The 26,655-nt window shown below is 39.9% G+C and overlaps 1 protein-coding gene across 4 annotated transcripts in view; it reads left to right on the top strand.

Annotated features, from left to right (window-relative positions):
• The window catches only part of PRIM2 (DNA primase subunit 2), a 365,751-nt gene that overhangs the window by 127,810 nt on the left and 211,286 nt on the right, over positions 1-26,655 (top strand). The window contains exon 8 of one of the 4 annotated variants that reach the window (XR_007922941.2): positions 11,376-11,457. The exons of the other annotated variants lie outside the window; for them this stretch is intronic. The gene's annotated coding sequence lies outside the window, so the exon portion shown is untranslated. The remainder of the gene's footprint in view (positions 1-11,375; positions 11,458-26,655) is intronic. 4 annotated transcript variants of the gene reach the window in all.

Here is a 26,655-nt window from a genome sequence, read left to right as displayed (position 1 = left end):
GTACGAATTTACAGCCAGACCGAATTTATTCAGAAATAAATCCACAGAGGTGGGTGACCAACTGCCTATGTGTACATGATGGAGCATGTGGCAGAAGGCCCCGACCCCCAGGGACTGGTCCTTTTTAAGGAGGGCTAGGGCTGGGGGTGGGGGAAGGGGGCAACAGGGGGAGGGGAATATCAGGAACTGGGTAAGACCTTGGGAACCTGGAAAAGAATGCAGGGTGGGGTATGAAGGCAATAGAGTGTGAGACCCAATTGAATTTCAGGGGCAAGGAATACATTCCAAAGTTTATCTCTTTTGGGCAATGAAGGAGAATGGCTGAGCCTTATACTTGTTCCATCAGACTTGATTACCTAAATTAGCTAAATATGTGTAATGCAGTTGTATAGGCATTTGGAAAGATTAAAATATTACCTCTTTTTATTAAATGTGGCAAATTATGAAAATACCTACCATAACTGTTAATATCCTTCCTGCATTCTCAACTATATTATTTCTTTATTCTCATTGCAGTTGATCCTTTTATATTATGTTTTTACTTGTCTTTGACTTACTTGGTACTGTATTCATAGGTAAGAATAGTGTCGTTCATCACTGTGAACATCTGTGGAAGACATTCGTATTTTCTGTTGGTTGACCATTTCCCTTCTTTTACTCTTTTTGGTTGTATATTTCTCTCCATTTTGTCTCTGACATTTTGGAGAGTACTGTTTTTGTGAAATGACTATCATGTAAGACATTAGACATCCTTAGCTGTCATCTGCTGAGTGCTGGTAGTGGCCCTTAGTCCATAACAGCCAAACATGAAACCATACATTCAGAAGATAGATGAGCTGATCATTGTGGTTTCCTTCTTTTAAAATTGTTGGTCTGAGCCTGTATTGTAATTCTGGCTGTAAAGTATGAGAAGGTGTTTGGAGGCTTCTGACAAAAGTTTTCCTGGCTTAGTAAAAAGAGTTGGCTCATGGGATGAAACAAGTTCTTCTCCCCAAACCCCTCTAGATATTGTAAGGGAATGCAGTGTCTGGAACAGCTGTAGCCATTTTTAGATAAGGCAGATAATTTGAAGATAACCTCGTTTACTGAAGATAGACAAGTAGAAAGACAGAAACAATCTGAGTCTTTGCTGAAGTCAGTGAATTGCTGAATTATCCCACCCTGGAACCATCAAGAATTCTAATGAAGTTTGAATTTTTTAAGGAACTGATGTAGAAACTCATATTTGCAAGGTGTCCGGCGCGTAAGAAATCTTCCCAGGTAGACGAATCAATTAATTCACAAGCTTTTATTAGGATTCTGCTCCCAGGTGAGGTTCCTCAGTCCCAACAGAGCCGGGGGCCGGGGAAGTAGCAGGTCAGAGATTGGGAGTGCTCCTTTTATAGATTCAGGGCGTGGGGGTTAAAGGTCGAGGCAGGTCTGATCCTCATTGGTTGACCTTTAGGCACCCATGAGGACCCTTGATTGTCTTCCCCGGAAGTACAGGTAGGGATTCTCCATTCCCGGAAGTGTAGGCCTTCCCTCCTTGCGGATCCCAAAGCTACCAATATTCTAGAGGCATTTTGTTTCTGGTAGCACTGATACTCAGTGTCTGTATTAGGCTTTTCTTTTCCACTTACCAGTAGCAGAAAACCAACCTCTGCTACCTTAACCAGTAAATAGAATCTACTGACTCATAAAATCGAGAGTCTAGGTGTAGTGTGAGCCTCAGACACAACTTGATGGTGTTCTGGCTGCTTCTCTGCAGTTATCTTTATCCTTACACCTCCACAGTCTGGCTGCTCTCTTAGTGGCAAAACTGGCTGCCAGTGGGTCAGCTTTTACATCTGTGCAGCATACCATTTAAAGAAGTTTCTTTGTTCCTGAATTTCTATTCTTAGTCTCCAGATATACTGTGTTTAAAGTGGCTTAAGTCCTATGCTGTGTAAGTTTTCTAGGGGTGCCGTAGCAAAGCACCATGAACTGGGTATGTCAGAACAACAGAAATTTATTGTCTCAACAGTTGTGGATGGCAGAAGTTTGAAATCAAGGTGTCAGCATGGCCATCCTCCCTCTGAAAGTGCAAGAGAAGGCTCTATTCAGGTCTGTCTTAGCTTCTGCTGGTTCCTTGGCTTGTCATGGTTTAACTTTGGAGATTACATGGCACTCTTCCTGTGTATTCAAGTTTCTACCTTTTGAAATGGTACCAGTCATATTGAATTAGGGGACTCCTTACTCCAGTGTGACCTCATTTTAACTAAGTATATCTACAACCACACTATTTCCAAATAAAGTCACATCTGGAGGCATTAGTGGTTAGGGCTTTAAAAAAGTTATGAACATTTTTGAATTGTGTCCCCAATTTTCTTAAAGTTATGAACCATTTTGGGGACACAGTTCAATCCATATAATATGTATTTCATTGAACCAATGATTTTGATCAAAAAGATTGCCTAGGCTGAGGTTGTGAGTCTCCTGTTTAGTTGGAGGCCATGGAAGCTGAGAGTCCACTGTTTCTGAAACCACAGAATCCTCAATAGAAATGGGTGGTTGTTAGACTGAGGAGAAGCAAGGTAAACAGTTGTCTGCTGCCTGTGGGACATTTACTGTGTGTTAAATGTAAGAAGATTTTCACTTTGTAATTTCTATTCAAGCCCAGTTTTCCAGTGTCTTAAGTAATTTATTCATAACTGAAAATGAATCCGAAATTCATTTACTTTCGAGGCTTCAGAGCTACCTCTGATTTTGTGTATTGCAAAATTTAAATCTTAATTGCTTATCCTATAAATTTGCCCTGAAAACAGCATCCTTTAACATTTGCTGCAGATTTTTCTTTCAGATAATTCTAGTTATTCTATGCATATATGTTATTCAGTTTCTCTCTCTAATAATCCAGTGTAGAAAGAAGGATATGAAAAACAAAGAAGGATGTGAGGTAGATTTCTGAAAAAAATTATAGTTGCTTTCTACTTCCTCTGTAGAAGTTGGGAGAATCCAACTATTTTGAGAGAAAAGGCAAAAATTGTATGACTTCCTAAGTTTGCAATAGATTGTTTCAGCAAACCACCCTTTCCTTTCTTGGTGAGAAGTATCAGATATCGGGGCCCGTGTTGCAGCTCAGTTGGTTAAGCTGCTGCCTGTGATGGTGGCATCACATACTGGAGTGCTGGTTCAAATCCCTGTGGCTCTGCTTTTGATTCAGCTCTCTGCTAAAGTGCCTGGGAAAGCAGTGAATGCTGGCCCAAGTAATTGGACCCTGCTACCCATGTGGGAAACCCAGATGGAGTTCCTGGCTCTTGCATTGCTTCCATTTGGGAAGTGAACCACTGGGTAGAACTCTCTTCTTTCTTCCTTCTCTCTAGTTTATTTATCTATTTTGTTTTTGATGGGCAATTGCTGGTGTGTGTGTGTGTGTGTGTGTGTGATGCTGATTTTATGCCTCAAGAATGGAATTGTAGTGTAAAGGATATCATCTGTGTTTGGATTAGTGGCTCAAGATTGAATTTAAATGAATTTATGCTGGTTTCTGTTGGGTTGTGAAGAGTTCTGGTCTCAGTGCCTTAGGTTTGATAGAAGAGGGCTAGAGACTTGTTGCCTCTGTCAGTGCTTGGCTTTCTCCTGGATAGGTCAGAACCAAGCTGGTGTTGAGGAGGCCCAGAAACCTCTTTGCCTTTTCATGCAGAAGAATGCATGGAGTATATTGCCTGGGAATGTGTCTTGACAGCTGTGGAAAGTAGCAAGAAGAAAGGGAAGAAGTTTGTTGTAGGGCTGTGGGGAAGTAATTTCCATGGTCGCTTATTACTGTGCTCTCCAGTGAGGAAGGTTTTGACTTTGTAGTATGTAGTTTGAAAAATTTCAGCTTTGTAAGTAAAAATGTTCTTCTAGAATGAGAAAAAGTACCCAAAAGTATATTTTTCAAAGGTATTTTAATTAGTGGCAGAGAATAAAATAAATGCCACTGGCACAGTTGTAAATTGATAGAAGAGTCTTGCCCCAGATGATCCTTGAAAGTTCACTTGCTTTTAACCTGTAATCATGCGATTTTTATAATCAGTGTGCCTTTTGAACATAGTTTAGTACTGGTAAAAATTTGCCATCACCTTCTATTTTGATATAAACTTTTCTTCCTTCTAACTCATCAAGACTTAGCTGTAGCCCCACTTAGCCTGGGAATTCTCCTAAAATATGCTAAGTGTGTCTCCTTTGTGCCCTCACAGCACTCTGCATAGTACCAAACTATTCTCATTATGTGTTTTTCTCTCCAACTTCCTCTTTGAGAGATAGGGCTCTGTCTTAAGGCAACTTTTCTATCTGTTGTAACATCTGGCATATATGGTCAGATCTCAGTGAAATTCTGTTGAACAGAGCTGGATGGATAGATGATGTATAATAATATGAGGTGTCTTTTGTTCCTGTTTACCATTTATACATGCATTTGATTCTCACTACACGCCCCTGAAATACAGTTATTATCATCTGCTTTATTCAAATGAGGAAAGTGCAGACCAGGAAGACTAACTTATTCAAGGTTATGTTGGCTACTAATTACTGAATCCATGACTGGATCTTAGGTTTTCTGACATTATTTTTAAGATTGTTTGTGTAGTAACTATGCTTTTTCTAAGATTGTATAATCTCATTTCTCTCTCTCTCTCTCTAACTCTTCCTGTCCCCCCCCCCCCCCAAAAAAAAAAGATTGTATAATCAGGTTATTTAGATCTTAAAACTCAGAAAATATTAAAAGGGGCTTATATTAAGGTACAGTTAAAAAGCAGGCAGATGATGAGTTTAGAGCGATGCTACAATGGATTGATAACCAGTTAGGAGAAGGAATGAAAGAAAGATGTATTTCTTTGTTTCACATAGTAGTTTAGAAGCTTTAGCCAGTTCTTTCATTTAATTTTTTTTTAATAACTTTTTATTTGTTCATCCTCACATTGTTTTGGGTACTAGGGATACAATACTCAAGATTGATGGAATTTCTTGTTATAAAGCTTCTGTTCTTGAGGGAGATAGACAATTGCCAAGGAAATAAAACCATGACAATATTATATATAACATGAAGAAGCCAGCTGAGCAAATATAGAGGAGAAGTCACTACTGAAAAGACCCCCAAGGAAGAAACCTTAGCCTTTTTTAGTATAAACAAGTTGATGGTAGCAAGGAACATAGAAAGTTAGGGGAGAGTGGCACAAGAGGAGACTGCAGTGGTTCATTATAGCACTTGGTAGCAATTGAGTAAACCAGGGAAAGAGTTTAATTTTTAGTTTAATGTGGCAGAAAGCCATTGGATGGTTTTCAATAAAGTAATGGTATGTTCTTATTTAAAAGTTCTTTTTTAAATGAGGTATTTTATTTATTTGAAAGAGAGAGAGATGAATCTGAATCTTCTATCTGCTGGTTCGTTCCCCAAATGGCCCCAACAGCTGGAGCTGGGCCAGACTGGAGCCAGGAGCTTCTTCTGGGTCTCCCACATGGGTGCAGGGGCCCCAGCACTTGGGCCATTCTTCATTGTTTTCCCAGGCGCATTAGCAGGTAGCTGGACGAGAAGTGGAGTAGCTGAGACTCGAACTGGCACCCATATGGGATGCTGGCACTGCTGCAGTAGCTTTACCTGCTGCACCAGAACACCAGCCCTTATTTTTGCTATAAACACCTTACTATGGCTGCTGCTTGGAAATCACTTCGGAGTGTTAAGAAAGAATGGAAGCAAGAGGACTGGTGGTTTGGGACCTCATCACATTAATCTAGATAGTGGCTTGACATAGAGTGGCTGTGGTGATAATGATTGAGGTCAATAAATTCCATTTCATTTTATTTTATTTTTTGAAGTGTTATTGACATGGTGGACTGAAGGTAAGGAAAAAAGAATTAGAATAATAATGATGATGGTGGCAATAGCTTAAACTTGGTGAAAAATATATTTTCCAAGTGCTATTCTAAATGCTTTACATAAATTAACACATGTAATCTATAACACTTGACCTTAGCCAGAAAGCCAAGAAGCGATACACATCTGTCATCTTTTTGTAAGTTACCTTGTGAGGTGAGTACTATTATCACTGTGAGGGAAATAGTATCTTTGAGCAGAACAGAGACAGGATTTGAATCCAGGCCACAGCAGAGAGCTGGATTGGAAGTGGAGCAGCCAGGATGCCGGCGCCTCAGGCCAGGGCGTTGACTTGCTTCTCTACAGCGGGGCTCCAAGGGGGTGCCTTTCTAAAAAAATAAGGACAACTGTGAGAAAGGTACATAGAATACCATCTGTTTTGATCGTGTTAGGTGGGAGGTGTTTATTTGGTTATCCAAAATGGACGCGGCAAGGTATGAAGTTAGGTTTAGGAGTATATTTCAACCTTCCGGGAGGAGAATGTGAAGCCGTGAGACTTTATGAAAGCACTCAGGAAGAATATGGAATGTCAGTGGAGAAGAGAGGACTTCTCACACACACCTTCACTCTGCCTTTAGAAAATGGGACAGGTCCTTGAATTGTAGCAGAATTTGTTTAAGGAAACTTCTCTCTTTTCTCACAAGGTGTTACTATTTTCGCTTTCTGTTTGTGGGACTCCTCACTGAGGGTGCTGGTTAAACGGTAAAAAAAAAACAAAAACAGACTTTCAGAACATTTTTTATACACTTTATGTTTTATTTTTAATTGCATACTTACATGTTTATAGGATATAATGCAATGTTTGATTATTACGCATATATATGTGTGTAGTAATCAAGTCAGGATGTACATTTATCATTTCTTTGTCATGAGAATGTTCAAATTTCTCTCTACTAGCTGTTTTGAAATACTTAATACAATACTGGTATGTATAGTCACTCTACTATGCAAACAGAACACCAAAACCTGCTCTTCCTACCATACTGTAACTTTGTACCTGTCCACCAGTCTCTCCTTACCTTGACCTCCTCTGCCTCTGGCAACCACTTTTCATCCCCTATTTCTATTATATCAGCTTCTTTAGGTTCCACATATGAGAGCAGTCCTATACTATTTGTCTTTTTGTGCTTTGCTTATTTAACATAATGTAATATTTTGTCAAATGGCGGGATTTCATCAATCTTGATGGCAGAATAGTATTCCATTGTGTATATATACCACATTTTCTTTATCTGCTAATGGATCCTTAGGTTGATTGCTTATCTTGGCTATTGTAAATACTGTTGCAGTAAACATGGGGGTACAGATATCTTTTGGACATATTTCCTTTTCTTTGGATCTATAACCAGTGGTAGGATTGCTGGATCTTATGGTATTTCTACTTTAAATTTTTTGAGGAACCTTCATATTATTGTCCATAAATGGATGTACTAATTAATGTACCTTCTACCGATAGTATAGAGGAGTTCCACTTTCTTCATTTCCACACCAGCATTTGTTGTTTATTATCTTTTTGATAATAGCCATTCTGATTGGGATGATACCTCACTGTGATTTTTTTTTTAATTTATTTATTTGAAAGGCAGAGTTATGGAGAGAGAGGGTGAGACAGAGGAGCCAGAGAAATATTCCGTGTGCTGGTTTATTCCCCAGGTGGCAACAACAACAAGGGCTGGGCCATACTGAAGCCAGGAGCTTTTTCCAGGTCTCCCACCTGGGTGCAGAGGCCTAAGCCCTTGGGCCATCTTGTGCTGCTTCCCTAGGCACATTAACAAAGAGCTGGATCGGAAGTAAGAGCAACTGGGACTAAAATCAGCACCCATATGGGATGCCGGCCCCTTATTGTGATTTTGATATACATTTCCCTGACAGTTAATAATGTTGAACATTTTTTCAATATACTTGTTGGCCATTTGTGAAATGTTTATTCAGGTCCTTTGACCATTTAAAAATTGAATTATTTTGTATTTGCTAGTGAGTAGTTTGAATTTCTTATATTACTCTGGATATTAACTTCTTGCCAGATGCCTACTTTGTAAATATTTTCTCTGCATTGTTGTGCAGAAGCTTTTTAGTTTGATAGAATTCCATTTGCTTTTGATGTAATCCTGTGTATTTTTGCTTTTGTTGCTTGTGCTTTTGTGGCTTTTATGCCCCCCCCCCCCCCCCCCCCCCCCCGCAAATCCTTGCCCAGACCAATGCCATGGAACATTACCCCCTGTATTTTCTTTTAGTAGTTTTACCATATGGAGTTTTATATTTAAGCCTTTAATCTGTTTGTGTTTTGGCGGTGAGAGATAGAGATCATTTAGACTGAAAGACTTCAAAAATTTCAAGGAAATAATTGAAAGGCAAATAAGCAGTTGTGTCTTGGAATCACAGGGAAAGTTAAGGATTTACTTTTTTAAAGGAGTACTTCCTTTTACATTTGTAAAATTTTAGTTGGATCAGTGGCTAACCAAAAATTTGTTGTTTTGGAAAAATGTAGTTTGCAGGCCCTTGATCAAGAAGTGTTCCGCTGGCTGGCATTGTGGCATAGTGGGCAAAGTCATTCCTGGGACGTAGGTATCCCATATGGCCGCTGGTTTGAGTTCTAGCTGCTCCTCTTGCAGTCCAGCTCCCTGTTAATGCACATAGGAAAGCAGCAGAAGGCCCAAGTGTTTGGGCCCGTGCCCCTACATGGGAGCCCCAGATAAAGCTCCTGGGTTCAGTCTGGCCCAACCCTGGCTCTTGGGGCTGTTTCGGGAGTGACCCTGCTGATGGAGGAGCTCTCTTCTCTTGCTCTCTCTAGCTCTTTCAAAATAAATTAATACATTTTTTTTAAAGTGATAAGTGATTTCTGGAGGGCTTGTAATCCTAGTAAATCTTTTATTCGATTTTTAAATGCACTGTTCCTTTATTTCCTTAAACTTTGATTAAATGTAATAAATTTCCTTGAATGGTTGCTTTGAAATCATATAGGAGTTTCTTTGTTTCACTTGTGTCTAGTTGATTCCTTGGGTTTTAGTTGATTAGTATGCTTTTCTAAGATTGCTTCTGGATTATTAAAAGTTGTTTTTAAGAAAATTGCTGTGAATCAGTCTGCTGCAGCTAATAAATCAATTTGCAAGTAGTGGATAACACACCTTCACTTCTACCATTCCAGTCAGACACTATTTGTTCAATTATTCTTCCATGGTACTGGTTTGTAGGAAACAAAACATTGAAGTTGAAAGCCTTGAAACTAACATAAAATATGCAGTTTAGAGGAGAATATTAGGAAATAAGCATAATCTCTCTCTTTTTTAAATATTTATTTATTTGAAAGGCAGAGTGATAGAGAGGCAGAGAGAGAAAGAGGTCTTCCATCTGCTGTTTCACTCCCCAAATGGGCATTGTGGCCGGAGCTGAGTTGATTCAGAGCCAGAAGCTTCTTCTGGGTTTCCCATGTGGGTGCAGGGGCCCAAGGACTGGGGCCATCTTCCACTGCTTTCCCAGGCCATAGCAGAGAGCTGGATGGGAAGTGGAGCAGGTGGGACTCGAACCAGCACCCATATGCAATGCCGGCACTGCAGGCGGCGACGTTACCTGCTATGCCACAGCGCCAGAAGCATGTGCTCTTAATGTTTGGACATATGTTTGTTGAGTGAAGATGCTAAAATGGACTTGATTCTTGTTCTGTTTGTGAGATACTGGGTTGGTAAGCCATGAGAGGGAGAGACAGAGAGAAAGGTCTTCTGTCTGTTGGTTCACTCCCCAGTTGGCTGCAATGGCTGGATCTGCACCGATCCGAAGCCAGGAGCTGGGTGCTTCTTCCCGGTCTCCCATGTGGGTGCAGGGGCCCAAGGACTTGGGCCATCTACTGCTTTCCCAGGCCACAGCAGAGAGCTGGATTGGAAGAGGAGCAGCTGGGAGTAGAACCAGTGCCCATATGGGACGCTGGCACCACAGGCAGAGGATTAACCTACTGCGCCACATCGCTGGCCCCATCCTGGTAAATTTGATTTGGAACTTGGAAAAGTGCTTTGAGAATTCTAAAGTGCTCTATGTATCAGGTGTTTATTTGAAGGGACTTGTTTATTGAAAAATAATATTTTAAGCAGTTTTGATTCCCCCCTTTATTTCTCGCTACAGTTCTTTGTGTAGATCTGTATTTTGTGATAATGGAGGCTATTGATGGCAAGGATTTAATGACTCCCTCATCTCAACGTGTGTTTTTTTTTTTTTTTCTTGTTGTCAGCAAGTGTTAGCATGTGGATAGATTTTTTTAGATCAAACGGGATTTAGATTGTATGATATGAATCATTTATGTGCCATCTTTTCCTTGATAACCAGAATGCAAACTCTAGGTTTATAGATAATATCTTGGTTTGGGCTGCTGTAACAAATTACCATAGACTTGGTGACATTAACAATGAAAATTTATTTCTGCTGTTCTAAACGCTGGGAAGGTTAAGATCAAAATGCTGGCAGATGTGGTGTCTGTTGAGGGCTTGTTTTCTCATTTGCAAATGGCTGTCTTCACATTTCATCCTCACATGCTTGAAAACATAACAAAAGGAAGCAAACTGGGGCTGGCAGGTGAAGCCTCTGCCTGCAATGCTTGCATCCCATATGAGAGCCAATGCATGTCCCGGCTGCTCCACTTTCTATCGAGCTCCCTGCGAATGGCCTGGGAAAAGCAGCAGAAGATGGTTGACATAGTTGGGCCCCTGCCACGCCTGTGGCAGACCTGGATGAAGCTCCTGGCTCTTGGCTTTGGCCTGGCTGTTAGGACCACTTGGGGAGTAAACCAGCGGATGGAAGATCTCTTCTTCACTCTGTCTCTTCCTCTTTGTAATTCTGACTTTCAAATAAATAAAATACAATCTTATAAAAAATAAAAAGGAAGCAAACTGTCATGTATTTTTGTAAGAGTACTAATCCCTGTTCCTGAGGTCCCCACCCTTACGTTCCAATTACTTCCCCAAGGCTTTGCTTAGCAAGATGCTTTCTTTTGTAAGATGAGCTCTGTAAAACTTACTGATCAGGCCTTTCTAATTTGCCTATATAAGTTTAACCTCAGAAGGGTTGAGTGGTTTACCAAAACTCAGATAACTAGTTAGTGAAGGACCCCTCACTGCCTTTCCCAAAACTCCCATAGTTCAGTACTCTTTTTATTATTAGTTTGTTGTCTTCCCAAGTCCAAACAAATATCTCTGCGTCTCTGTTGCCTTTTTTGGTTCACTTTCAGCAGGTATTTCCATTGCATATTTTAAATTCTTCAGTAGCTCCAGGTTAGAGATTGTACTATAGTCAACTTAATTGTACCCTTTTCCTTGCACAGTGCCTGAGGATGAGTAGTGCTTCCCATCTGATGATTGCCTTGTAAGACCTGCATGTTTGCATTCTCCTGATTTGTTGAGAAAATTAAAGTTAAATGGGGTTGCACTTCAGTGTACTGTTTATAAAAGGAAAGAGAATATGTGTGAAGTGCTGTTCATGCAGAATATTTCTGAAATCTCATTTGCAAATGTTATATCCTCAGGATACTTCTGAAGAACCATGGAAGTTGGCTGCAGTAGTTAAGATTGTTACTCCCTTGACAGTTTTTCTCCGGAGTATGTAAGGTGTGAATTTTATATTTTGCTTCAGAACTTAGGATGCAGCATAAACTAAGTATAAATTCTATCTGCCTTGAGAGTAGCAGCTTCAGTGTTAATGGTTGAACCTCCCAACCTAATTCTTAGGTTACTTCTTTTCTGGTTACCTTTGTGTTTTTTTCCCTCCCTCCTTCACAGAAAAAATAGGGTCCCGTGATAATCCATTGTGAACATTCATGTTTTCCAGATCATTTTAAGAATTATAATGGGCCAATCTAAAGACTCAGCCTAGCTTGACTTGAAAATACTAGTTTTACACATTATTTATAATTTTTTTTTCACCGAGGAGCTGCATTGCTTCTGTTGACACCTTAGTGTATTGAAACGCAGGTTTTTATCCCTATTGCCTACTTATGATGAGAAACTATCAGTAGATTCAGTTGCTAGGAAACAGCTGAATAGTGAAATAGTTTTTTTGGTTGGGGGAGGTCTTGTAAATTCAATTCTTTGGCAGTTCTACTGTTATACAGCAAAAATTTATTCAGTCACTACAAAGAAAGATATATCACCTGTTAGTTTTTCAATTTAAAAATTTTACACAGGGGAGCAAGGAATACGAAAAATGTTACAGGATTGATTAAGTGTTGAGAGTATAATTTTTAACAGTGACTGGACATTGAAAAGTAATGATTATGGATGTATATGCCTTTGAGTTTCAGTTTTCTTAAAAGTTTTGTGGTTTACTATTGAGAGAAAGGGAGAGCAAGAACAAACACTAGGCTGGCGCCGTGGCTCAATAGGCTAATCCTCCGCCTACGGCGCCGGCACCCCAGGTTCTAGTCCCGGTCGGGGCGCCGGATTCTTTCCCGGTTGCTCCTCTTCCAGGCCAGCTCTCTGCTGTGGCCCGGGAGTGCAGTGGAGGATGGCCCAAGTCCCTGGGCCCTGCACCCGCATGGGAGACCTGGAGAAGCACCTGGCTCCTGGCTTCAGATCAGCGCGGTGCACCGGCCACAGCAGCCATTGAGGGGTGAACCAACGGAAAAAGGAAGACCTTTCTCTCTCTTTCTCTCTCTCACTGTCCACTCTGCCTGTCAAGAAATAAAAAAAAAAAAAACAAAAAAAAAAACAAAAACAAAAAACAAAAAACAACAACAACAAAATACTAAGACACATGACACAGAATTTAAATCAAAGTAAAGTATTAATTAAACTACCTTACAAAATGGTTCGCTTCATCCTATATTAAATCATCCTAAGTTGGTTTTTTTTTTTACCTTTGATGCTTAATGGCCATGCACCATATGAAGAATAAATGCTAAAAAGAAGTGTCTGAAAGTGATCCATTTGGCTTTCTTTTATAACTGTCATTTGTTTTTGTCATAATTGTATAATGTTTACAAAAAGGTTTTTATTCGAGTTCAATTCGGATTTTGTTCAGTTCATTGAGTATTTAGTGTGTGCCGGGCAAAACCACTGAGAAGACAGGGTGCTCACAGTTCAGATGGGGCAATAGAGGGGGTGAGATGTAAACAGCCATCATCTGTGTGGTCAGTAAAGGAGCTGTGTGTACCCAGGGAAAGAGGAAGCACAGAAAAAGAGTGATGAGCCAAGTCTGGGGCTTCCACAGAGAGCTTTGAATAAGATGTCACCTCTGAGTTGGGTTTTACGAGACTCTTGGTTTGTTATAAGCTGTTCTTTGAGTGTGTCTTTTTGGGAGTTAGAGAGTGGAGAATAAGACATTATTATTATTATTATTGTGATTAAAATTCCTTCCTTGTTTCTGCCTTATTCATATCCTTGACTGGTCATTTATCTTCTTGTCATTTATCTTCTTGTCCACTCCAGTCAGGTGAGTATCGCCCATATACAGTTTCTAATACTGTACTTTCAGCTTTACCACTTGTCTATTTAATTGTACCTACACATTTGTGAATTTCTTAAGGAGTATAGAATCCATCTGATTTACATGGATTTAGAATCTTAGGTCTTAGAAATAAAAATCTTATTAAAGTTTTACGTCTTTATCCAGTTGCCAGAGAGAACCCTGTGAACTTAAGTAGGCATGGTAGATAGTAAAATTAGAGTGATGTAGAAAGCATTTCCTGAAATGTTCTAGGAGAATAATGTATAATGTATAAGTTCAAAACAAACAAAATTAATTCTAGTTGATACTGAAAGTATTCAAGGAATGACACAATTGAGAATTAAATGCACAGGTTAATTTCTCTTAATTTTTTTTTTTTTTTTTAAGATTTATTTGCTTGAAAGAGTTACACAGCAAGAGGAGGAGAGGCAGAGAGAGAGCGAGAGAGAGAGAGAAAGGTCTTCCATCTGCTGGTTCACTTCCCAGATGGCCACAAGGGCTGGAGCTGTACCTATCCAAAGCCAGGTGCTCCTTCCGGGTCTCCCATACAGATGCAGGGGCCCAAGGATGGGGGCCATCTTCCACTGCTTTCCCAGGCCATAGCAGAAAGCTGGATCGGAAGTGGAGCAGCTGGGACTTGAACTGGCACCCACATGGGATGCCGGCGCTGCAGACCAGGGCTTTAACCTACTGCGCCACAGCGCAAGCCCCTTCTCTCAGAATTTTAAAGGAGCATGATTTTGTTCATATAGAAGATTGTATTTGTTGAGTTGCAAAACAGGTGAGCCATGTCAATGAGCTTACAAGATTGTGGTGTGAGTGGAGTAATGATATAGAAAATAGGGAACTGAACCCGGAGAAGTACAGAGGACAGCTTATTTGCTCATAAATTTGAAACAGAAGAATTGCAAGCAAGCTTGGTGGCCAGAATGTTATCCTCTGTAACTGTCCTGTTAAAAATTGCACAGTTTCACTTCGATTGTTAGAGGTTAAAATAATCGAAGTAGAATAATATTCAATCATTGAGGAAAAACTAAGATAGTTTTTGGATTAGGGCATGCAGCTATAATTCCAAAGAAAGAGAATAATCATTTGCATTTATTGTCTTTTCTTTCAAGTAGCTTAATGCTTCATAAGTACATTTTCTTTACTCCATTGGATTGCTTTTGAATTTTGCTTAAGATATTAAGAAGGAAGCCATATGTTCTTCTTGAAAATGACAAAAAATTAAAGTCATACACTGAAAGTCAGAAATTATTTCTTTACCTTGATGGCATCAATGTTTTTTTTTTTCCACCGTTATTTTGTAATGCTCTGGCTAAGGCATTTATTTGTCCTTCAGCAAATGTTTCTGTTCTGTGGGTAAGGACCATGGCAGTGTACACACCCTCATAGATGCACACACATACACACATGCACACTGGGGGAGGTAGAGAAAATTTGAAGCTGTTTTCTCCTTCAGTTTCATGTGGGTTTTTTTTTTTTCCCTTTGGCTGAGGAATTGACCTGCTGAATGATGGTGGTGGTAGTGGTGATGAAGGCAAGTTTTTCAGTTTCTAATAAGCATGTATTATGTGCCAGACTTGTTAAATTGTTATTTGTACTTCTGATTTAATCTTATTGGCACTCTTTTATTTTTTTAAAAGATTTATATATTTATTTGAAAGTCAGAGTTACACACAGAGAGAAGGAGAGAGAGAGAGAGAGAGAGAGAGAGGTCTTCCATCCGCTGGTTCACTCCCCAGATGGCCACAATGACTGGAGCTGCACCGATATGAAGCCAGGAGCCAGGAGCTTCTTCCAGGTGTCCCGCTCGGGTTCGGGGGCCCAAGGACATGGGCCATCTTCTACTGCTTTCCCAGGCCATAGTAGGGAGCTAGATGGGAAGTGGAGCAGTGGGGACTCGAAGCGGCACCCATATGGGATGCCGGAACGGCAGGCTGCGGCTTTACCCGCTACGCCACAGTGCTGGCCCCTGGCAGGCTTATGAGGTGGTTATTTGTGTGCTTTTTGCAGTTGAGGAAACTTTGAAAGGTTAAATAATTTATTCCACATTGAAGTTGTTAGTTGCCGGGCCAGAATTCTGGGCTAATGTCCCTGAGTCCATAGTTCCTTTGCAGCCTTTGATGATAGCTTTCTTTCTGTGGGAGGTAGGCACAATGCAATTCCTTTTTCTTCATCTTTTAGGACCAGCAACCTTTACTGGTTACAAGTATCTTGAACAAGTCATTTACAGTGGCTTAAACAAGTCGGGTGGTTGTTCTCACTCAGCCTGAGATGTTTTCTCACAGCTAGTGGCTCACGGTGACAGGACCTTAAATCCTTTTGGATTTAATGTCTCAAATCCATTTCGGTTTCCCCTCATGATTGTTGCCCCTCAGTTGCAGTAGATATCTAACTGATTAGCTTTAGTTATCATGTCCATGTTAGGAAGAGCAGTGATCTCTCCTTTTTTTTCAGGGGAGCAGTGTTTCTCTCAGATTTCCCCAACCTTTACCTCTTTATCAGCAAGATCTTGTTTCTGTCTCCTGAGATGGAACTGTATCTCATAGATTTCTTAGGGAGATCAAAAATTTTGTTTTGTTAGCTACTTTTGGTGATGACAGGCAAACAGTAGGGAGGTTGAGAGTTAGCCAACCTGCGTGTTTGCCACCAGATTGATTAGCTCTGCTGAATTTAGGTAAGAGGAAATGCACTTAATGCAGATGGATTGGAAGAGAATTTTCATATGTGTACCTGGTGGGCATGAGCTGTACTCCATAGTGGATGGTATGAGGGCACTTCAGAGAGTATATGGGAAGTATGTATTATGAAAAAACTATTCGTAGATTTAAACATTTTTCTGCATTTGGGGCCAGTGCTGTGATGCAGTGGGTTAAACTGCTGTCTGCAGCGCTGGCATCCCTTAAGAGCACTGAATTGGGTCCTGGTTGCTCCACTACCAATCCAGCTCCCTGCTAATGACCTGGGAAAGCAGTGTTGAATGGCCCAAGTGCTTGAGTCCCTGCACCCATGTAGGAGACCTGGATGAAGCTCCTGGTTCCTGACTTCAGCCTGGCTCAGCCTTGGTCATTGCGGCCATTTGGGGAATGAATCAGCAAATGGAAGATGTCACTTCTCTGTCTCTTCCTCTCTCACTGTAACTCTTTCAAATAAATAAATCTTTAAAAATTGTTGTTTGTATCCAGCCATGTATTCCTTTCGTTTTCCCATGAACTGTTTGAGGGCCTCTTGTATTGAGGGGCAGGGGATAGTATTGCTGATAAATTAATAGAACATACCTTGGGTTTAGCTAAATGGTCTGGAGACCCTCAGCAAGCTGAGAGGAAAGGAAAGGGTATTGAAAAGGAGCTTGGAATTCATTTTTGAGAGAATCTGAATTGAAAGAGAAACTAAAATCCAGGATTTATTGAATTTACATGAGCCTCATGTACATCAGCAGCTCAGTATTAAATGGTAGCCAGACTTTCTTTTACCTTTCTTTTTTGTTTAGTGTTTTTGAAAAGATCAGGTTGATCTTATTACTTGAGTTACTAGATCCAGATTGATTACTCCCTTGACTGTTGCGATGAAAGTAGTCCCAGTTTGAGATACTCCTGGGTGTGGGTTTTCCTTGATACTACTAGTTGTCATGTCTCGGGAACCAAGTATGGCTGTGGAAGGTAGCAGGGAAAGGTGGAAAAACACTGTCTCAGTTATGACATGAAACGTTCTGAGTTTGCTCAGACTGAAGCCCATTAATTCCTTGTTATTTCTGAGGAAGGACTTTGTAGTGTCTGTGAATGAGACTTACATGAACCTATCTTCTTACAAAATATTAATATATAATAAAATTTAATGTTCTTTCCCCTAATGCGAGTCTAACATAGTCCTTGGAAAGGTACTTCTCATTGGTCCCTGTTAACTCTTCAGCAACATTGGTAAGCTGTGTGTATCTTCTCATGTTCTTTATCTTCTTTTTAAAGATTTGTCTTGGGGCTGGCGCTATGGTGTAGTGGGTAAAGCCGCTGTCTGCAGTGCCAGCATCCCATATGGGTGCTTGGTTGAGTCCCGGTATCCCATATGGGTACTGTTTCGAGTCCCAGCTGCTTCACTTCCCATCCAGCTCTCTGCTATGGCCTGGGAAAACAGTAGAAGATGGCCCAAGTCCTTGGGCCCCTGCACTCACATGGGAGACCTGGAAGAAGCTCCTTGCTCCTTGCTTCTGGCCATTCCAGCCATGTCGGGAGTGAACCGGTGGCTGGAAGACCTCTCTCTCTCTTTGCCTCTCCTCTCTCTGTTTAACACTGACTTTCAAATAAATAAATCTTAAAAAAAAAGTTTGTCTCAGTAATAACAGAGGGCAAGGCATGAAGAGCCACGAAAGTGAGTTGGAGGTGGGGAGAAATTTGTAAATAACAGAAATTTGATTTGGGTAAAAAGTGATTATGTTAATAGAGTAGCATAATGAAAATAAGTTATTTTTAAATATTTTGTTTTTTGATGTTTAAAGGGATTAAAATTAAAAATTTTTTCATTGTTGGGTTTTTTGTTCCTAGTGCAAAAAATTGATTTTTAGAGTGACTTTTATTTTTAAAAATGTTATATATTTATTTCTTTGAAAGGCAGACGAGCGAACGAGAGAGAGAGAGAAAAGAGAGACACACATTGACCCTCCATCTACTGTTTCATACCCTAACTTTTCACAACAGCTGTGGTGGGACAGGTAGGAACCAGGACCTAGAACTCCATCCCAGCCTTTCACATGGGTGGCAAGAACCCAGCACTTGGATTATCATTTGCCACTTTGAATATATTAGCGGGAAGCTGGGTCAGAGGTAGACTGGGGGCCATTGCTGTGGCTTAGTGATAAAGCCACTGCCTGCCATACTGGCATCCCATATGGGCACTGGTTCGAGTCCTGGCTGCTCCTCCTCTTTTTTTTTTTTTTTTTTGGACAGGCAGAGTTAGAGAGACAGAGAGAAAAGTTTTCCTTCCGTTGGTTTACCCCCCAATGGCTGCTATGGCCAGCGCGCTGTGCCAATCTGAAGCCAGGAGCCAGGTGCTTCCTCCTGGTCTCCCATGTGGGTGCAGGGCCCAAGCACTTGGGCCATCCTCCACTGCACTCCCGGGCCACAGCAGAGAGCTGGACTGGAAGAGGAGCAACAGGGACAGAACTGGCGCCCCAACCCGGACTAGAACCCGGTGTGCCGGCTGCTCCTCTTCTGATCCAGCTTCCTTTTATTGTTCCTTTTAAACCAGCAGAGGATGACCCAAGTACTTGGGCTCCAGTACCCACATGGGAGACCCAGAAGAAGCTGACTCCTGGCTTCAACCTGGCCCAGCCCTGGTGGTTGCAGCCATTTGGGAGGTGAACCAGCAAATGAGAGATCTCTTCCTGTAACTCTGCCTTTCAAGTAAATAAATAATGAGAGAGAGAGGAGAGAGAGGAGGAGGGAACTGACTGGATCCTGGGCACCTAATAATAAACTTTTTTTTTTTTTTTTTTTTTTGACAGGCAGAGTGGACAGTGAGAGAGAGAGACAGAGAGAAAGGTCTTCCTTTGCCATTGGTTCACCCTCCAGTGGCTGCCGTGGCCAGCGCGCTGCAGCTGGCTCACCGTGCTGATCCGATGGCAGGAGCCAGGTACTTATCCTGGTCTCCCATGGGGTGCAGGGCCCAAGTACTTGGGCCATCCTCCACTGCACTCCCTGGCCACAGCAGAGAGCTGGCCTGGAAGAGGGGCAACTGGGACAGAATCTGGCGCCCCGACCGGGACTAGAACCCGGTGTGCCGGCGCCGCAAGGTGGTGGATTAGCCTAGTGAGCCGCGGTGCTGGCCGTAATAAACACTTTGTATCTTGCATCTGTGCTAAAGTTTTGATCTGGGCCAGGCCAAAGCTAGTAGTCTGGAGCTCCCTCAGGGTCTCCCATTTGGGTAGCAGGGGCCCAAGCACTCAGACATCTGCTGCTGCTTTCCCAGACACATTAGTAGGGAGCTGGATCAGAAGTGGAACAGCCTGGACTTGAGCTGGCACTCATGTGGATGATGGCTTTGCAGGCAGCAGCTTAACCCACTGTGCTGTAATGCCAGCCCCAATCCTAGTGTTTATAATTTCCATCTTTAATTATTTGAGATTCCAAAAAAATTTCTTGAAGACTTTTAGGCTAGTCAGAAGACTGATGCAACAGAAGTAGTAATTAAAGGAACATAAATGTATAAGGAAATAAATTCCCAAGGTAAAAGAAACAGAAATGAATATTAAAAGAAATAAGGCTACAGAATTTATTTTCTGTAAGGAAAGGAAAAGGAATTTTAGCTTGTATTAAATGTTCTCATTACTTTACTGGGAAATGGATAGATTGATTTAGATCATAAGAGCCATGAATCTTAACATTCTGATTTCTTCAGATATACCAGTACTTCATGAACTTAATGAAAGGTCCTTAATACTTACAAGTTGGCTTGTTATGCCATATATCACTGATGAAAGTTTTTGGGGAATAGGTACCTGTTATAAAAATAGCTGTTGAGAGCATGGAGAAAGAGACCATGTTGAGCCTTGCAACTATGATATTGATCCTCTCAAAAGCTGTAATTTGAAAGAAGTGAAAGAAAATAGCAGTGAAATTCAAACTGTGTGAAGGGAAGGTAGAAAATTTGATTTTTACTGTAAATTGACAGGCAATACAATTTAAGAACATGGACCATGGACAAAAACCTAGGGGAGAAAAAATATGGAGAGGATTGAATATTTTGGGTAGATATAAGAAAATGTCAGCTTTCTGGAAACTTAGTATTTATATTTTCTTTGGTAGGCAAATTGATTTATAATCTTGTTTACTTCCATAAAGCATCTGAGGCAACTTACAGTAAAACACACTGTAATAGAAAAAGAAACAGAAAATTAGAACTGATGCACAAATCATAACTCCAGGTGTCAGCATGGATGCTGTGATTTGGCTTCATATTTGACCCCAAATTTTGTGCCAGTAAATGTGAAAAGGAAATGAATCATTTACACAGAAAGGAGCAGCTGTACTAGTTTCTGAAATCTAAGACTTAGAGACTGTGCTGTGCTAGTGAAATAAAAATTGTTACTGATGGAGGATATATGAATTAATATGCAAAACAGGAAATCTTTAAAGAAGTATACACGTACAGTGTATCTTCCAAGTATTTAATTCTTGTTAATCACCAAGTAGATATAGTACTTTGGACTCTTCTTTATATAGCTTGGTATCCATGTATGTAGTGTTTGTTGAGAAGTTACATACTCAATATTGTTTCCAGAACTTTGAAGAATACAGATACACTTAATATATAGTCTAATGAAGGCTAAGTGCTAGACATAAAAAGTAATAGGAAACACTTAGAAAATAACAAAATGTAAGGTCAAATGTACTTGCTGTGGATAACATTGGTATATGTAGAATACTTGATGTGGATTTATAAGCGTTTGGTTAAATGGGGAATATATCCGGGACTGTTATGTATTTGTTAATTCATGCTGCTACCATAGTATCTAACTTGGTATTTGTGGAATGTATGAATGCTTCTAAAGTACTTTCTACACATACTGCTCTCTTTTTTTATTATTTATTTATTTATTTTTTTGACAGGCAGAGTTAGCGAGAGAGAGAGAGAGAGAGAGAGAAAGAGAAAGAGAAAGGTCTTCCTTTTTCCGTTGGTTCACCCCCCAAGTGGCCACTACGGCCAGTGTGCTGCTCCGATCCGAAGCCAGGAGCCAGGTGCTTCCTCTTGGTCTCCCATGTGGGTGCAGGGCCCAAGGACCTGGGCCATCCTCCACTGCCTTCCCGGGCCACAGCAGAGAGCTGGACTGGAAGAGGAGCAACCAGGACAGAATCCAGCGCCCCAACTGGGACTAGAACCTGGTGTGCCGGCGCTGCAGGCGGAAGATTAGCCTAGTGAGCCATGGGGCCGGCCCACATACTGCTTTCTACAAAATCAGTTTAAGATGGGGTTCTTGATAGGGTAGCTTATGTACTATTCTAGTTAATAGGAACAAATAAACAGATTGTAATTAGTATGGCATAATAAAAGCATACAGCAATAGCCAAGAGTTATGCCAGTTCAGAGAAGGAAGTCACCTCTAATTTGTTAAACACTGTTGAAGCAACAGTGATTAATCTTTAGAACAAAGGTAAAGTTCATTTTTTCAATCACTTCTTACTGGTTGAAGAAAGAAAAGGGATTACCTGTTTCCCTTCTTTTGACAAGTATGTGTGCAGCTGTCTAGATTCTTGCTAATCTGTTAGAACACAAGGATTGTAAATCATTATTTTAACAGGATTTTACCCTCATTGCAAATATGTGAGTATTCACAGCCTGAAAGTTGCTACAGGGCAGATCTGAGGAAATTGTATTATAAAATAAGCATTTAAAAACTGTTGGAGGGAGTGGCAAGTGTTTGGCTCAGTGGTGAAGACGTGACTTGAGGGAGCAACATTGAGGCGCTTTAGGTTAAAGGCATGTGAGTATCCTGAAACAGTGTATTAATATTATGCCAAATGCCTGCTCCATACTTTACATGATTTTTGTACGTATGTGTGAAGGTAGTGGTGGTGCAAAGGGGGATTTTAGCATAGGAGAATCTGTTAGAACATTTTTGTGGATTATATAAAGATGTGAGAACCTAAACTGAAACAGTAACAGTGGGAATAGAAGTAAAGAGATGAGGGTGAGAGATGTGTTCTGAGATATTGATGGACTTTGATGAGGAAGAAATGAGGTGGGGAGAGTAAGGGGAGTTGCCATCCAAATTCTCATGTTTAAAGGCTGTGTTGAACTCATGCTTACTCTAGGTTGGTTTTGATGTCCAAGAGGGTTTGTTTTGGTGTGTGGGATCTAGTGACATACACTCTCCAGCCTCAGGATTTGGATGGAGCCATCTTGGAAGCAGAAGTAGAAAGGAGAGGTACTTTGTGGTAGTAGCAGTAGTAGTTATGTTCATATTTAATGCTTTACTTTTGAATAATCTTTTATATTTGGAGAAAATTCCCTAATGTAAGTTGAATTTTGCTGATGTAGATATTGCTCTCACCAGTATAGAAGGTAGAATCCAAATTCTTGTTATCTTTTGTAACCATATCATAAACATAGACTTAGAATAGAGGAAACAGAATTTGCCCTGAGCAAAGTCGTGGTGGAGATGGGGTATGTCATCAGAAACTTTTTTCAGCAGTGTCTTCCCAGTGGTTACAAGGTTGATTTCCAGCTATAAGTGTGGTTGTCTTTAGCTCTCAAGGGTGCTGAACTGCCCTGATGGCTGTTTTCTAAACAATACTGCCTTTTTTTTTGGCAGGGTTGGTGACATGGTTTCTTCCTGGGAGCATAACTTTGAATGTAGTTCTTCATTTTCCCAAAAATTCTGTGAAATACCTGGTAGCCTTTTAATAAACTTCTTTCCTGCTAATCAGCCAGGGTCAGCTTGTTTTGTGTTCATTTAGGAACCTTAGCTGGTCCTGGGTTGGTTGGGTGATAAGGCAGCAAATGAAGATACGACTTTTAATTTACTTAGTGAGTAGTTTCCAACTGGGCCTAATCCAGTGTCTGCAGCTCAATAAGAGTGAGGATGGTTGAGGATTGATCTAAAATCCAAGGAGACTTGGTAGTGGATTGCATTTTGCATGAATTGGAGAAGAAAAGGAAAATAACCATTGTTGTAACAGGTCTGTTTGAATGTTTTGGTGTATGAAACAATGTGGTTAAGTTTTGGATATATTTATTGTGAGATGCCATGGAAATATTCAACTGGCATTCATTTGGAAATGGTATTCTAACATAAAGAAAAGAGATGAGGAGTAAGAGACAGTTAAAGCTACACTGACATAGGATGAGAGTGCTAAGATAGCAACATGGAAGAGGGAAGAGAGGAGAGTTAGGACAGACTGTTGGAGGATGTTGATAATTACAGGCAGATAAAGATGAGGGGGTGGAGAAATTTGAAAAGGCATGCTCTAGAAGGATGGAAGAGAACTCAGATGGTTTACTATTTGAGATGATCAAAGAAGGCAGAGTTCGAAGGGTAAATGGTCAGGAGTATCAGTCCTGCAGAGGAGAGGCCATTGTATTTGTTGTGACTTTTAAGAAAGCTGTGGATATGAGCAGTAGTAAATCAGAAGAAAGAGATGAAATGGAGATTCCAGTTGGTTAGTTTTTTATTGCTTCGGAATCTAAGTCATAGAAAAAACATGAAATCAGATATACAACCCCAGTTGTTAAGTTTGTCTGTTTTAGTAACACCACTAATATATCAAATTGTTTTGTTTTAGTGAGGCAACAGCTCTCTAGGGTGGGAAAATGTTTTGTTTTACAATTTTAGCGTTCATTAGGGATTATTATGTAAGCTGTAAGCAAATGTTAGGGAATTTAAATGTTTTTGACATCTGTGTTTTTATTGTGAATGTGAAAAATTTTCTTTTGTATTAGTATAATGATCATTGTCAACAGTTTGACCTTGCTTTACATTTTTGCTAGATTATTCAGTGATAGTTATTTGCATCCTGCCATCCCTTCCTTTTATTCTGGCTCACTTCCACCTTCCTCATGAACAGTGACTTTATTATTGCTAAAGGAGAAGCTTGACTACTGGGGTTAGAGCCCCTGCCCCTGAAGATTTTCATTTTTCTGTTTCTTTTTACATTTTCATTTTCTCTTTTTAAAGAGCTGTCTCTTTACATTTGATACTCTGATAGAATTGATCTGCTCAAAATGAAAATCTGTGCTCCTTGAATTCTAGCTTCAAAATAATTATCCAGAATAGATGTAAGATACCAGAGCAAGATGAAATATGCCAATATGCCAGTCTTAATTTACAAGGGTTTATTATCAGCAAGACTGGCTCTTGTACCAGTTCTAAGAATAGTTCTAAGAATGTATTTTGTATTGTAATTTGATCTGTAGCATTTCATCAACCATAGCAGTCTAAATTTATAGTACCCTATTTTTTGCATTTATTTATGTAGTGAAATAGAAGACATTAAATTCAAAAGTATTTCTTAAAGATTTATTTATATTGTCATTTTTGTGCAGAGTGTTTTTGAAGTAGTTGCAGTTTACTTTATGGAGTATCTGAATATTATTATGTATCACAGAACTTTAAGGATTCTTCAGGGGTCATCTCATTCAGAACCCAGTCTTCCCTGTGAATAATTCCTTTATATAAATGAAAGTTTAAAGCATCTTTTAGTATCTGTGACATAGTACATATGCAGCATGTATAATCTCATCTGATCCTAGTGGGAGAGAGTTACTCTTATCCCTTTCCAAAAGATGAAAATGGTGAGGCTCAGTGAGATTGGTGTGCATCAGGTCAGATGTCTGGTGAAGAATTTACTAGGGATTTTGAATTCTGTACTTGATCTTTATTTTGTTTTAGATGATTTTGACAGACTGTTTATGATTCATCTAGTTTAAAGTTAAATTTTTTTTTCATGTCTTGACACTTTAGTAAAAGTGGCTATACTGGTTGCTAAAATTTTAGAATTTTATTTAGGGACCACATTACTGTTGCTATTCTCCCCTCCCCCCAAAGATTGAAAATAACTTTATTAGAACTAATCTGTCATAATTTCCATGGCAGTAATACTATTTATACTCTGTTTTGCGAAATTCTCCCCCACTGAACAGGTTTTTTTTCTAGATACTGTAGAACTCTGTTTACATCATGACCTTTCAAAATAATTTGGCAAGCATGTCAGATACTAAGAGCTAAGAAGGGTTGGAAAGATGTAGTATTCTGCAGGTGAATCTTTGGGAATGCCCCATTTGCCTGAAATTTTAAACAGTGAAGTAAAAGTCTTTACGTTAAAGCATGAATGTTTGAAAATGACGATTAACAAGGACCTTGTCACTTGCAATTCAAGTACTGTTTCCAGTGTTAGCCCAAGTAATTCCCTGTAACATAAATGGATGGTTTTTATAATCACACATAAGGTTGGTGAGTGCAGTAATATCTTAGCAACACAGTAAAAACACCATGTCCTTTGCCTTTTTTTCCCTTGGAAGTTGACTTGCTAGCCTCTCAGAAAACCTGTTTTCTTATCTTCATTGGTGCTCTAACTTGGACATTTTCTGGTAGTGTATGGTCCCCTCTTCCCCCTTTTTAATTTGAGAGATTCCAGGTTTAGGAACATGTTTTAATATATTTCTTCTGTGCTTTAATTTTCCATCTTTTTTCATATAGGCATGTATATTAGTTTTATTGTAGGCCAGTATGCTGTGGTTGAAAAATATGTAAAATTAACCAGAGTCAGCAGTTAGAAAAAAATGAAAAAAAAAAAAAAAAAAAACAACAAGAAAATCACAGAGGAAAATAGGAGACAGCACAAACCCTCCATTGGATGCTGTTCTCCTGAATGGATTGGAGGGGTGGGGACCTGGATAGAGTGATGTGGTACAGTGGAGGAGACTCAGGCAAAATCGTGAAGCCTGTGGACAGTCATTCCTCAGTAGGATTGAAGTTCAAGATTCACGGCCTAAGATGTGGTCATTATGAAATACTTATGGAGAGATAGGAAACTGTGCTTGGTTGCTTTTTAAATATCTTTGGCTAATTTAATATTGAAGGCCCCGGGGATGTTTGCTACGTAGTACTTACTGTTGTTAAGGATTCATGTGAGCTAAATTACTGATCCCCAAGTGACGGTGAATCCTCCATCAGTGCAAAATCTTTTAGGGTCCGTGTCTGAAGAAGGTAGAAGGCTCCTTCTTGTGTGACGGTATATAAGTATAGTGTGTGTGGACTTGCATGTGTGTCCCACAAGGTTTCAGCTTGGTTGAAGCCTTGTTAAAATCTTTTCAAGCTGTTTCAATCTTTTTAATGCCTTATTTCTTAGAAATGACACTCTTGCTTTTGACTTTGGGTGGACTAGAAAACTTTTCCTGTGAGACTGGTTGCTGGTGGAGTGGTGGGGATTGGCACCATTTCAACAGCATGGGTTCTGAAAAATTCCATTTATTTCAGTAAATTACAAGAAAAAAAATGAAGGTTTATTTTAAACACCAGATACTCCTAAAAAGTTGAAATTGTTTCTCTGTTATTTTTGGTTAGCTTTCTGGGGTTTAAAAGAGTGAGATGAGGTAAATTATTATTTGTCACAACCACATCTTTCAGTGCTTATATAGTTTTATTAACAAAAGATAGTAAATTTCTAGCTAAAGTACAGTGTATAAGAAAAGGTCTTTAAGTTGTTTCAAGTGAGAGATTAAACAAAATTGAGTCTGGGCAAAGAAAAATACCCAGACTTTAAATATTTAGTTAATAGTGTGGGAACAGATATAAAAGATATGAATAGGTGCCTGACTTCAAAAGATAACATTAGTAAATGCTAAAATAAAGTTATTTAAAATTCTCTAGT

The sequence above is a fragment of the Oryctolagus cuniculus genome, chromosome 5 (assembly GCF_964237555.1).
Source record: "Oryctolagus cuniculus chromosome 5, mOryCun1.1, whole genome shotgun sequence".
Taxonomy (NCBI): domain Eukaryota; kingdom Metazoa; phylum Chordata; class Mammalia; order Lagomorpha; family Leporidae; genus Oryctolagus; species Oryctolagus cuniculus.
This window is presented reverse-complemented; position numbering and strand designations above follow the sequence as displayed.